Here is a 13,755-nt window from a genome sequence, read left to right on the forward strand (position 1 = left end):
CTTAAAATAATGTTTCCAAAATTGTTTCAGTGGTTCATCAACTCGTAACAGGGTGAACGGCACTTCTGCATTCGCTTTGCAGCCCTCTATCGGCTACAACCGCACTATGCAAGTTTGCCAGATCGGGTAGCGGATCTGTAGTTCGAATGAGACATAAGGGTTACAGTAATGGACAATTCCGCTTCCAACCTGTAGGGGGGACCGAAGAGGAAAAGTGCTTTGGTGTTGCTTTAATCAATGTCATGTCTGCTGTCATTGATACTGCTCTGTTCTGTACCCTAGGGGGATCCTGCTGCTGTTCTCCCCGCTTAAAGCGTAACTCTCGTCAAAATGCAACCTAGGGTCTTTTTGTGAACGTACCCGAGTCAAACTTTCGTTTAAAAGCATATTTAGGACGGAAGAGCCACTTTTAAGATTTACCGTATTTTCGTTTTTTCGGTCAAATTGCCTTTTGAATGGGAGTAATAGGGGCACTTTTATGCTAGCCTCAAAATAGCTATTTTTAAAACACTAAGAAGGCTCGACACAACATGGAACTTTGCTCGAAGTATCACCAGGGGCTCTACACCTTAACTACACCGGTGCACAAGGGATATACTAAATCTGTGGCTACTTGTTCTGATATCGACTCGTTTTGACTGCCGAGGTGGTAGCAGCCGGAAACAACAAGAGCTACGGTGAGTTGTTAAAACCTTATTTTTTAGTAAACTCTGGGTACACAAACAATGTCAATGCTTTCGTCGAGGTGTAGAGCCCCTGGTGATACTTCGAGGAAAGTTTCGTGTTGTGTCGAGCCTTCTTAGTGTTTTAAAAATAGCTATTTTGAGGCTAGCATAAAAGCGGCCCTAGCACTCCCATTCAAAAGGCCATTTGAACGAAAAACGAAAATACGGTAAATCTTAAAAGTGGCTCTTCCATCCTAAATATGCTTATAAACGAAAGTTTGACTCGGGTACGTTCACAAAAAGACCCTAGGTTGCATTTTGGTGAGAGTTAAGCTTTTAGGCTTTCAATGTATGCACATGGAAGGCGGGGAGGTTTGCTCGTCCTGCCTCATGCTTTCCAAGTCTGCACGTGGATGTGCAGGGAGGCCCCCTAGAACAGAGCCATACCGCTAAATACAAACTGCAGATGAATAAAATCTATTTATTGACAAAGTGGTCCTGACTGAAATATATTCTGGGATAGGAGAAAAAAAACTCTTGGGGTTGTTTGCATTTCTTTGAACCAATCACAATCGTCTTGGGCGGTGCTAAGCTCTGGTCACAGAGACGAAAACGCCACATACACAATACAGTAACATGAGCTATTTAACAAGTAAACATTGAAAGGTAATATGCAAAAGTGATTTCTTTTGTAAGTGCAGTGAAGATTTGCAATAAAAATATTTTTGGGATTCATACCAAGACTAAAAACCAATTAAAATCCACGATCTGGTTATTAAGCTCTTTCCAAATATGACTAGGCTCTGAATAAGTGTAATTTACAAACAACATAGCATAGGAGCCTTTGGGCTTTTGTCTCTGCCATCCTGATCAATATAAGATGCTTTATCTTGTAAACTAAATTAGTTGACCTCTTTCATAGATCTAATATTATCAAACCACACATGCTTGGCTTCCAAACTCTTGAGACTCTCTCCCTCAAAAGAATTGGGTGTGCTACGCCCTCGCTACCTGTCAGGAAATGGCTTATGTTAGCATGGTTCGGGTCAGAACACATACAGCAAATCTGGCTCAGTTCAAGGTTGAAGGTTTGAAAAGGAAAGTTAATATCAGTCCATTATACAGAAACCGCATCCTCCTCCTGTATTATATTGCACATATCTCGTCCTCTGAAGGCAGCCTGACATACAGACGTGTGCGCACACAAGCATGTGAACACACTTACACATGCATGCCAATAGACTGACACATGCTGACATAAATATACACAATCAAGGACAGCAAAAAGTGGGTGCACACGCATTCACATACCCTTCAACCCTGCACACCACGCCTTTTCTGTCAGGTCAACCTCTAATAATGCTGAAGAGAGAGAGAGAGACAGAAAGACAGAAGGAGTGAGGGTAAAATGGTGTGAAATATGTTGCTTCTCCAAATAAAGTCGTAAGGTCATCCATTTTTAGGCAGTGAAGGAGGGATGGAGGGAGGTGTAGCGGGGAGAGAGGAGGGACGTAAATTCTGAATGCAGCATGTTTTTAAAGAGAGAAATCTGCATAATGTCTGTCAGATGATTGGCAGGAGAGGGCGTGGAGGGAAAGGAGAACAGGGAGCGAGAAGGAGGCAAACATGGAGGAAGTGAGGCTGAGATTTTGTAAACACCTCAATATTTCATCGTGGTTTCTGTAGGACACTGAACTGGAAAGCTGAGAACGTTAAATCAGAAGCTTCACAGAGCCAGACTAGGAGTCTCTACTCTTAATATCTGGTATCAAACATTCATTCAAGGTAAGACACAGTGACAATTTGAAACACTTTTTCATCTATATATATATATATATATATTTGAAACGATGAAAAGGTGTTTCCGAGCTATTTAGTTACCACTGAGGCAGTAGTACTAAAATACATTATATTCAAGATATTCATTCTTAAATCTATAGATATTTGTATGTTCATACCCTTAACAAAAGTTGAGAGCCAATCACAATGATGTCGTGAGATGACGTAGTATAAAGAGCGACAACGGTAGCGAGTAGTATGAAAGACCAAAATGCTGCGTAAGTAGGTTGGTTGGGGTGGTGGATGGATCCAACAACACAGGACTTTCACCCAGAGACCGGGGTTTGTGTCCCGTTCTTGTCCCGCGTGTCACTGAAACATACATTTTCTAACCCCCACCCACGATCTTTTCCTTAACCTTACCGTCCCATTCTTGTGCTGCATGTCAGTCAGTATGTCCCGACCCAGAGCGCCAAAACTGACGCCATGAGTCCCAACGCTAAAGGAGACTTTTAGCGTGAATAACAATAACAAACGCACAGGACCAAGGTTCCGTATTTTACACAATGGGAAAGTGAAAATGTGTTGTTCTTTGCCACGGAATGTAAGAAATATGTAAGGAATAGTGTAGATCAAGCTGGTCAGTATTGCAAATTAGAATACCCAACAGGGTGATGCAAGACCCCGACGCAGGGGTCGCAAAAGTTCAACTGGTGCGTGTAATAATACCTTTGTGATAGCCGCTGCTCCAGCACTGTTGGGCCCATAGAGCAGGCGCACTAGAGACTCTTGACCGAGCCTGCTACTTAGGGTTGGATTTAATGGGTTAATCGTGCATCTTTTCTAGACTTTCCTGATGTTATGAGACCAAATGGGTCTAATTCCGATAATGAAACAAGTCATATCGTGGGGGTTTTGGCACTCAAAACAAACTATCCACTGATTTACAGACATCTCTTTCGTCATGGAAGTTGATAGGAAAAATCATTTTTTGGCCCCATGACATTATGCGACAGACACTTTGATACTTAGACACTGTTATACCAAATTTTACTCTATAAAATGTTTTATATAATACACAATTGGACTTTTTTACAAGATCATAGTCTAATAAGAAACCGAATACAATGCCAGATCAAAAATATGCTAGTTAGACACTTATCTTTACTACCAAATTACGCTGTAACCACATTTAATGCTACCAACATGGCTCCATGATAATTAGACAACACAGACTGCATTTAGACAGATTTAATTGTATCGGGCATTGCCTTTATAATAGTCACAATCGCTAAAATTTCCCTATAACTTATACAGAAAGTAACAACTCTGGGTTCGGTCTGGTAGTAGAACCATGTACATGATGTGAAAACAGATACTGTAGTTAAAACAACGAGTGTCCACAGCAGGTGCATGTTCTAATGTTTTGTTCCTTCGTCAGCAATTTGCTGGATGAGTGAACAACTTGCACCATGCTGTGGCAAGTGCTTGTGTATCTACAGTCACAACCTTGAACTAATGTAATATTGGGCTGATAGTTGACAAGTATTTTTAAGACTAAAACTAAATGTGTGCTTAGTCTACAGCATGTTTAAGAGCAGTTTCCTAAAATGCATAAAATCATCCACAAAGGGGTATAGAATCTGCAAATAGTAAGCAATTGCAGCAAATATTTGCCCAGGAATGAAGAGGTTAGTTCATTTTTACACTACAAACTGGGAACATCTGCCAATGAATCCCCAATGTGATCACCTTGTAGTGCAAACTCTGTAATACGTCCTTGTAAACAGCCTCTTCATTTTACAAAACAGCACCTTTGCTTCCTTAGGTTTGTGCCTGGAGCTTTGACTTGTTTTCTCTCTCTGTATATCTTATATTGAAAGATTTAGGTGCTTTGTGCATTCTCTGTATTTAGGAAGCATTGTGCCACCATAAGTAAGTTCCCACCACTTCTAAGAAAAGGTGTAAAAGAAGAGGAACCTGCAAGTACATACCTAAAATCTGTGGAGTTTATTTAACTTTTTTTTTCATTTAGAGTACCTCTCCAATGCTGCAAAGTGAGTGCATGAACAGATTATGTTCCAGGTTTTACTAAATGATTAAGTCCTCAAGAAGTAAAAAGAGAAGATACAATCCATTCCCATTACATTCATGTGAGTGTTTGAATATCTTAAATTGAATGGAGGTCCACTCTATCAACATGCAGGAAGCCTCTGAACTGCCAACACATTCTCACTCCCATCGTGTAAAATACGGACGCTTGGTCAGGTGCCTTTGGTGTTGTTATTTAGCGCATTTAGATATGATGCTAAAGGAGACTTTTAGCATCACATCTAAATGCGCTATTGGCGTCACTTTAGGGAAAAATCGTGGGTGGGCTTATAAAAGGTACATGACACGCGGGACAAGAACGGGACAGTTGGGTTTAGGAAATGAAGAACGCGACAGTTGGGTTTAGGAAAAGACTGTGGGTGTGGTTATAAAATGAACGTTTCAGTGACATGCGGGACACAAACCCCGGTCTCAGGGGTAAAAGTCCTGTGTTGTTGGACCCATCCACCACCCCGACCAATCTCCCTATATATACTATGTGGAATTTCAGGCTTTCATACTACTCGCTAACGTTGTCACTCTTAATACTATGTCATCTTCAAGTGCCGCAGAGCTGCTGCTCTGCCCGGTGCATTCCATACACACACTGAAGGGTACTTAGCTACTGACCAAACGTCTGTATTTTACAAGTTGGGAGTGAGAACGTGTTGGAACTGCATGGAAATACATTCACATGCAAATTGAGGTATTTCACAGAATGTTCCGAATGCTATTTATTCTCCATGTTAGACATGTGATAGCTGCACTGTGTGAACATTCTGCCCACAACACAAAGGTAGTGAAAAATAAATATGTAAAAGGCCAATGATATTTTCTTGTACACCTGTAAAAATCACAGGTGCAATCATGTATATATTCACAGGTAGTGTTTTCTGTGTCTTGGTTGACACGCCTCTTCAACATTGCGTGGAAGTCTGGGACGGTGCCTAAGGAGTGGCAGACCGGGGTGGTGGTTCCCCTTTTTAAAAAGGGGGACCAGAGGGTGTGTGCCAATTACAGGGGTATCACACTTCTCAGCCTCCCCGATAAAGTCTACTCCAAGGTGCTGGAAAGGAGGGTTCGGTCGATAGTCGAATCTCAGGTTGAAGAGGAACAATGCGGATTCCGTCCTGGTCGTGGAACAACAGACCAGATCTTTACTCTCGCAAGGATCCTGGAGGGAGCCTGGGAGTATGCCCAACCAGTCTACATGTGTTTTGTGGATCTGGAGAAGGCGTATGACCGGGTGCCCCGGGAGATACTGTGGGAGGTGCTGCGGGAGTACGGGGTGAGGGGGTCCCTTCTCAGGGCCATCCAATCTCTGTACGACCAAAGCGAGAGCTGTGTCCGGGTTCTCGGCAGTAAGTCGGACTTGTTTCAGGTGAGAGTTGGCCTCCGCCAGGGCTGCGCTTTGTCACCAATCCTGTTTGTAGTATTTATGGACAGGATATCGAGGCGTAGTCGGGGTGGAGAGGGGTTGCAGTGGTGTTGGCCAGGTGTTCCAGGCACGTCCAGCTGGGAGGAGGCCTCGGGGGAGACCCAGGACTAGTTGTTGGATTATATCTCTAACCTGGCCTGGAAACGCCTCGGGATCCCCCAGTCGGAGCTGGTTAATGTGGCCCGGGAAAGGGAAGTTTGGGGTCCCCTGCTGGAGCTGCTACCCCCGCGACCCGACCCCGGATAAGCGGATGAAGATGGATGGATGGATGTTTTCTGTGGGCAATAACAATGTGAAAAATCTCAGTTGCAATAATATAAATATCTATATTCACAAGTAGTTGTTATACAGTGTATGTTTTCAATGCACTTTTGCAATTATAACCTTATTTATCTCACAGCTGTTTTCTCTTTATATTGTTCTTCTACGTTATATTTTATTTATTTATTTGTTATTGTATATCTTCTTTTTTTTGTAGAGCTGACTCTAAGAGCAAAGCACACAAATTCCAATGTACCTGTACAGTCTTGTACCTATGCAAATGGTTATAAACATCTGTTCTATTCTACCTGTTTTTCCTCCTAAACCTCGCAGATATGATGGTGCTAAAGACCCAGGGGATGGGCAAGTGACACACAAGGACAGGATTCTTGTGGGTTCCCCACTGCGGCCTGGACTAACCTTCTACATTTTCTCTGAGGGCATGCCCGCCCTGTCTGTATTACAAATGCTGGACATTAGTGAAAGGCTAATGTCCATCATTCCTCCAATAGCCTTCTCACTAACTTATTCTGTTCCATTATTAGCTGATTCCTCAGAGGGAACAGAACCAGCACACATAAACCTTTTAAAAAACAATTTATGTTGTCCCTCTCTCAACTACACATATGTATAGCCTGTTGGTAATACATTAAAGCTAGAGCCAGTGGGCTGGATTTTAAAGTTGATAACTGCCTTAGGCCAACCCAGTGCTAAGAACACCTTTTGTAATTGACAAATAAAGGATCACCTAGATGTTTGGCTGAACAATAAGTCTTTAGCCATGAAAAGTTAGACATTGCATAGTCTATATCAACAACGTTTCATTTCCGAGATTGTTCAAGTGCGGAATTTCCGCTGGATATCCCAACTTTCCGCTTTCTTTGTGTTGGCATTCTTAACTCTGGTCGATTTATGAGGACTGTGGTTAACTGCTCCTGAGATCTCTGTAGGATAAATCCAGACAGCTAGCTAGACTATCTGTCCAATCTGAGTTTTCTGTTCCATGACTAAAACAACCTTTGAAAGTACACATTCAACCAAAACAAGTTCCTTCCTGAGGCTATTTTGCAGAGGCACCGTTGCTCCGTCCGGCTCTAGACGATTGTGATTGGTTTAAGGAAAATGCCAATAAACCAGAGCACGTTTTTCTCCCATCCTGGAATATTGTGTGGACTAGCCAGACCCTGGTCCGCAGCGCTGTGTAGGAAGGTCTTGCAATGTGAGACTAGACATTGCATAACAGGCAGTTTTTCTTACCAGACAAGCCAACTGCCATCTGCTGAAAACCTTTCACACTTCAGTGAGGAACGTTCATTAAAACAATGTCATACTTTGTGCAACAGCTCTCCTCACTAAACTAAACCATGTGTCTTTTGGCACTAATATATCATTTGTTCGAGCTGTTTTCCTGCTTTTCAAAAGGTTGGTTTATTTACTCATGTTGACTGCAAGTGTGGAAATGTGAGAGATCATAGCAATGTCAGATGGGATTTTTTTGTTTAAATGCAGGTAGTTTTTTTTTTTTTTAAAGATTGAGCTTCAAGTAGTTAAGATCAAAGGCAGTGGCTCGTCGACCCTCTTTGCGTGTGGGCCGTCGGAGGGGGCACCCTGGTGTCTGTGTAATTGGTTCGTTTCGATGGAGACAGAGGGTGAAGCTGCTTTGGACTCTGCGTCCACTCGACATCGCTCCAGGCAATAAAGAAAATACACCTAATCACACAATCCAAAAACAGACACACACACACACACACACACACACACACACACACACACACACACACATATAGACACGCATAGGCAAGGTACACACTTGTTTTTGCTCATATGCACTCGCTCTTTATCTGTCTAATCTGACCCGTCTCTCCTCCGTTCTCCTGTGCTTTGAATGTAGTTTTGATAAGTGAGCACTAAGCAGGAGGCGAATAGGAGATGGTCGAGACTTAATGAGGAGGAGTGGGAGCAGATAAGCTGCAGGAGGAGGAGGAGGAGAAGAAGGAGAAAAGGAACAGGGAATGAAGTTGTATGAAAGAGAAAGACAGACAAAGGCAGGGGAATGGGACTGAGATGGTGTGTGTGTGTGTGTGTGTGTGTGTGTGTGTGTGTGTGTGCGCTGTGTCCATGGTAGCGGTGGACACACACTGAGGAGGGAGATTGGAGAAGAACAGCGGAGAGCACACCCACTCCTCAGAGCGAGGGATTGAAGCAGAGAGAACAAGGGGGGTGATGAAGAAGAAGAGAGATAATACTGAAGATGAGACAAAAGCGAGACAGAGGTGTGTATGTGTGTGTGTGTGTGTGTGTGTGTGTGTGTATCTATCAGGATCAGTAAAACTATTAGCCATCTTTTCCCTTTACACACATGCACACACTCACACATCGATCAATCGCCACTTAGTGGAACACAACCCTCTTGTTGTGTTTTTGAAGTCTGATTACCAGCTGGGCGGAGATATAAAACTGCTGTATTTGTCTATTTATTCATCTATCTTTCTCTCTCTATCATATGCACAAACACACACGCACTTCTTCTCACATGAAAAAAAAGGCTGTAGATGGATCTTGAGGGCTTTAAGAACTCAGCATGACGTCCACTGGAAATAAATGAATGAGCCGCCGAATGAGCCGTTAAAGCCATTAGAAGCTCGTTTTCACAGCTCCATCAGACTTGCTCCTTTGCTAATTATCTAAGTGCCATTTGGTAGAAGTCTTTATCCAGAGTGCGTTACAATACACTGAGAACTGAGGGCCTCTCACTGGCAGTGTCACCGTAGGTGGCTTCACCATGAATACAACTCAACAAAAGCGGATTCGATGGAATTCCTAGGGGTAATCATGTGTAGGTCTGAGTCAAACCATGCGGGACTTTTGAACTGAAGGTGCAATACATTTTTAACCTCACTTTGGTGATGTGAAGACCGGTTCTTTTAAGTAACCCAGTTTGTGATTTTCACCCGCCACTAGTGGACCGACTCATAAACTCTTTTGGTTCTTTTGGTTCACCTACACCCCCCCTGAATCAAGTCAAGTCAACTTTATTGTCAATTCTGCAATATATGCCAGACATACAGAGCAAGGGAAAATACTTTTCTCTCCAACCCACAGTGCAATAGGACACGTACAAAAAGGATAGTATAAAAGATAAGAAATATATACAAATAAAGATAAAAAACATGAGTAATATCTAAAATAAAAAAGACAAGTAATATGTGCAACACAGTAATACATTCTAAATAGTGCAGCCGTTGGACAGTCTGGCGAGGTCGGTGACTGGAGTCTGTTCGGTGTGTTCCGTGCCGTCATCCGTTGGAGGAGCTGTCGGCCTTCATTTTGGCCGACCTGACATGCTCAGTCGGCGACAGGGCAGTCGGGACTCACCCGGAAATGGCAAGCAGGATGAGCGTGACTAACCCTCTCAAAATCTGTGACGAAAATCTTTTAAACTGACCTTTGTCAATCTGAAATGAAGACAGATTCAGCAACTGCATGGCATATTTCTCGCTTAAAATGTTTTCAGAAACACATTTGAACTGACCAACTCGAGGAAATCAGTCCAACTGCCTTTTCTGCCAACGGTCGGCCGTCTGGTTGGTCTGTAACGGCCTTAAGGAAAAACTAAACAGTGTAGAAAACTAAAGAGTTAGATTAAGTTAGATTTCATAGAATATATTAAAATTAGACATTTACATTTTTGGATTTTAAAGCATACTGCCGCTACTGTATGCTTGGCGTGCACCAGATGAAAGGATTGTTCAAAATGAATCCCACAATCAGTCAAAATTACCCCGTAAAATGTTTTATTCAGCTTTGTGAATCACTGATCGACCACTGCTAAGATAGTCAGAATGAAGGTAAGTGTGAGTAATCAGGTCCTTAACTATGATGTTTAGCGTCACATTGGTCTTTAAGTGATTCAGTTATGACAAGACAAAATTGTTTTTGATAAGAAAGCTTTTACCGATGTAAGATTGGTTGACGACAGCCCTGACATTCAACTGAGAGAACAAAATGGATTCATCAGTAGCAGCTGTGTGCAGAGTAGACAAGATTGAATAGTGACTAGATGTTGTAGTCTGCAGTGTTGGCACACAGGAGTGAAACGGAGTGTGTAGCAGATGCAGAGAGATACAAGGGTGTGGAAGCACAGAGGTAATAACAATGGGGAATGTACACTTCGAGCCAAGTTTAATCTACAGACTGAACCATCGACTGGTTATTGGAAATAGAGGCAACGGCGTAGACGTCATTTGAAAGAACATTACTGTCTGCTGTGGGAGTTGTAGAAGCACAGAAATAGATGTCATGTAATGATGTGAGAGACTCTCAAGAGGTGTGATCCACAACTGACAACATCACAGATTAACCTGCCGATTCTTATCTCAATTAATTTTTCTATCTTAAAAATATGTGAAATACTGTGGGTGGGTTGGGGATCCCATTATAATGTCCCAAAGAAGGCAACAGTCCAAAACCTAATGATATTCAAATTACATTGATATAAAAAGCAGCAAATCCTTCCAGAAGTTGAAAACAGACAATGGTTGATATTTTAGCTTGTAAAACAGTCCATCATTTAATGTATCTTAACATTAAACTGGATTAGATGTGTTTACACTAAATTACTGAAAAATATTCAGGGAATAGTTCAATATTTTGGGATATAGGCTACATTTGATCACTTCCTTGCTAAGAGTGAGATGAGAAGATTGTTACCTCACTTATCTGTATTAGTCCAGGTGACATGTGAAAATGATATTCACTTTTATATATAAGCATGAAATGTGGGACACTTGTTTAGTTTTGGGGTGCAACTTGTTCAGAAATGAAGCCATCTCAAAAACCGCCTCGTGACGGCCATGTTACTTTATGCCATGACCAAATGATGTATTTTGCATCATATCTCCTAAACCAAACATGATAACACAGGAGTCTTTCTTGGGTAACACTTTACTTGAGGGTATCTACATAAGAGTGACATGACACTGTCATGAACACATGAAACAGTCATGACACATGAACCTTAACCCTTACCATAACTTGTCATGACAAAAACCGAATGACACTTACTGACAGAAGCGTTATGTCATGAACGTTTATGACTTGTTTATAATGTTTATGGCACGTTCATGACAGTGTCATGTCACTCTTATGTAGATACCTTCAAGTAAAGTGTAACCCTTTCTTGCAGCCACAACGTAAGAGTTGTGGAAGAGTTCTCCCACGACACATGCTGTAAAATTCTTTAGATTAAGTCACCGTTATATAGTCAGCCTAAAACTGACATTTGCTGCACACATAAGGTTAGGCGTACCGAGTGTCAGGATCCCACAGTTTCCCCATTCTTCCTGCTGATGCCTCACGCCGTGTCTTCCTAAAGACTCCGTTTTTGGGTTCGGCAGCTTAGAACAACTTAACTTATGGGTTATTTACCCTGTTAGTATTGCATCCCACCAAATAGTAGCTTTTAGGCATTTTGTTGTTGTTTGCTAGCAGACGGAATTGACAAGGAGGTACCTTTATGCAATACAAAGTCAATGGAGAGCGATCAATTGATTTTCCCTCCGTTGTCGGCGGCCTTAAATACACTCTATCTCTATAGTGTTCTACTCTTTACAGTCACTATATCGTCAGGGTTAAAGAACAAACGGATTACGTGTTCACAGTTTTTTCCAATTGCTAACACACTAAAATGACATGCATAGCACAGTTATTTCAACTGACACACAGAGAGCAAAACCTCTTCTCAAGTCTTCAAAAGTCTACACACATTTTCTGCTTTACACACATTTTGCAATTCGAAATGGCACTTTTTAAATGCCCTGAACACGGTTCTCTGCATAAGACACAACAATCGGACAGCAAGTCACATGTTTGCCATTTCAAAACCCTGCCATTCAAAATGACACTACATGAGCTAATTGGCCAACATATGCGCCACCTGGCCAAACACCTCAATGTTTAATTGTTGCCACTTCAATCAGGAAGTAAGCACTATGAAAAGACCACATGTGAGCACCTCTTTTTTTTCTATATATTTCTTCTGCAATTTTCTTTTTCAGTTTACTGTTTGTTGTGAGCATATTTCTGTTCAGTCCTATGTAAATATATCTGCTGTGCATATGTTGCACGGACTTGTTTGGTTAAAAATAAAAACATAAATGTTTCAACAGCATGTGTGTATATCTGCAAATATTTAGATAGATAGATAGATAGATACGTTATTCATCCCGAAGGAAATTTTAGGATCCAGTAGCTTAGACAACCTTAACACAACAAACACATTTACACACATATATCACACATACATAAGAATAAAAATAAAAATAAAAATCCCGCACAGAAATGCAATGACCGTGATAAGGTCTGTGCATGTGAACAATCTGATGAATTGTCTACAATTTGAACTATTTTAGTATTATGGCAAAGCATACTAAAGATGAGAGTGCTTTTCATTATGCCCAACAGTATGTAGTTAGTTAGACAAAAAGCTGGTAATATGAATGAAGTGTGTGCCATGTGGTGCAAAAGTTTGATTTTGATAATGTTATATGTAGTTTTGGTTGCAGTGCTTCATTTTGCAGGATATATGAGGTATTTTGCAGTTTGGGTGTGTGGTTTTGTGAATTGTGTTGAGTATTTTGATAAAATACAAACTAGTTTGCAAAATTGTGTTTTAGCAATTGGAAAAAACTGTAAAACTACAAAACATTATTTATTCAGTGTTATCGTGTTTGGTTCAGGAGATAGGATGCAAAATACATATTTAAAATGGAAAGTAAAATGGCCACCATGGCTGCCATTAGGCGTTTTTGCGATGGCAAAGTGAGTGTTACTGTCATGGATTTGAGTTTGAGTTTCTGTTGGTTTTGAGGTTCTGTTCTTGTTTCCTGTTATTGTTGTATATTTGTTCTGTTTTCTGTTGTAGCCCGTGTTTCCTCCCTTGTCTTGTCTAGCTGTAGTTCCTGTCTTGTTTTCCAGGTGTGTCTGTATGTTCTGTTTCCTGTTTTATTTTGATAGTCTGTTTTCTGTCTTGTCTTGTCTGGTTTTGCTTCCTGTGTTTTCCCGCCTTGTCTGATTGTCCTGCCCCGCCCTGATGTGTTCCACCTGTTGTGTCACCTGTCCCTTGTTAGTCCTTGTTATCCTGTGTATTTAGTCTTTGTGTTTCGCTTGTCTTGTGTCAGGTCATAGTTGTAGTTTTCTGTCTTCTGTGTGTACTGTTTGCAAGTTCTGTTTGGATTCAACCCTGTTCTCTGCATTCCTGGTTATGGATTTCCTGTGTCATTTGGATTATGTTGACAAATAAATCTTCTGCTCAACTTACCTTTGCCTTCGCTCTCTGCATTTGGGTCCACCTTTCCCTGAAGATCGTGACAGTTCCAGTGTACCAAAACTCATGCATTTATGAAAAACTGAACATGTCTCCTCAAATTTGGCACATATCAAATGGACTACATGCTAAATATGAAGCTAGAATCAGCGGGCGCTTAGCTTCGCTTAGCATTAAGACTGGATGCAAGGGATTGA

The sequence above is a fragment of the Sander vitreus genome, chromosome 8 (assembly GCF_031162955.1).
Source record: "Sander vitreus isolate 19-12246 chromosome 8, sanVit1, whole genome shotgun sequence".
In the NCBI taxonomy this organism is placed as follows: Eukaryota; Metazoa; Chordata; class Actinopteri; order Perciformes; family Percidae; genus Sander; species Sander vitreus.